Genomic DNA, 705 nt, shown 5'->3' with positions numbered 1-705 from the left:
TTCCCCCTCTACGACTGGCTCGTATAGTGCTGGGGCCGAGTGGTGGTGAGTGTGGCACAGAGGGGCCCGGGGGGCTCCATCTCCCACCTGCCTGGTGCCATTCCCACCTTCCCTGGGGGTGGGCAGCAGGTTCTCCTCTGATGAAGCATCAAAGCTTGGGCATCCCCCCAAATCCAGCTGGGAGGCAACTGGTGTGCTGGAGGCACAGGGATGCTCCAAGGAGTTATCATATGAAATGTTTTATTTATGTTATATCTTATATTACACCCTGGAGCTGGCAGGGTGTGGTGTGGCAGTGTCAGGGATGCTGGGGTTTGCAGCATCCCCAGGTTGCTGGACCGAGCCATGGGGCCACATGGAGATGTCTCTTGGGATGATTTTGGTCATCGCAGTCCGGGCAGTGTCCAACCATGAGTGGTGGGGGGTTTTTTAACCCCAGTGGAGTGTTGAGCTTCTCAAACTCCTCATTGTGTTCCCAGCTCTGTCCTTCCAGCTGTGTGGGTGTCATATGGGATGGCCGCTGGGCTCTCTGCCCACGCTTCTCACCCGCTTTTCCTTCTCCCCGCCCTCTCCTGCAGATGCCTGGGGGAAGATGCTCTCCGTGCCATCCGACCACCGCCGCGCGAAGCTTGCCTGTCCCTCTCGGCCTTCCTTTCTGTTCCGCGAGCAAAGGATGCCCTCGAAGAGCAAACTCATTCCACCTCT

At 57.9% G+C, this 705-nt stretch overlaps 1 protein-coding gene across 1 annotated transcript in view; it reads left to right on the top strand.

Annotated features, from left to right (window-relative positions):
* Positions 1–685, top strand: part of NCS1 (neuronal calcium sensor 1) — a gene marked incomplete at its 5' end in the record, with an annotated part of 3,168 nt that extends 2,483 nt beyond the window's left edge. The window contains one exon of the mRNA XM_010137695.1: positions 579–685. The remainder of the gene's footprint in view (positions 1–578) is intronic.
* Between the last annotated feature and the right edge of the window lie 20 nt (positions 686–705).

The sequence above is a fragment of the Buceros rhinoceros genome, unplaced genomic scaffold (assembly GCF_000710305.1).
Source record: "Buceros rhinoceros silvestris isolate BGI_N320 unplaced genomic scaffold, ASM71030v1 scaffold24126, whole genome shotgun sequence".
NCBI lineage: Eukaryota > Metazoa > Chordata > Aves > Bucerotiformes > Bucerotidae > Buceros > Buceros rhinoceros.
This window is presented reverse-complemented; position numbering and strand designations above follow the sequence as displayed.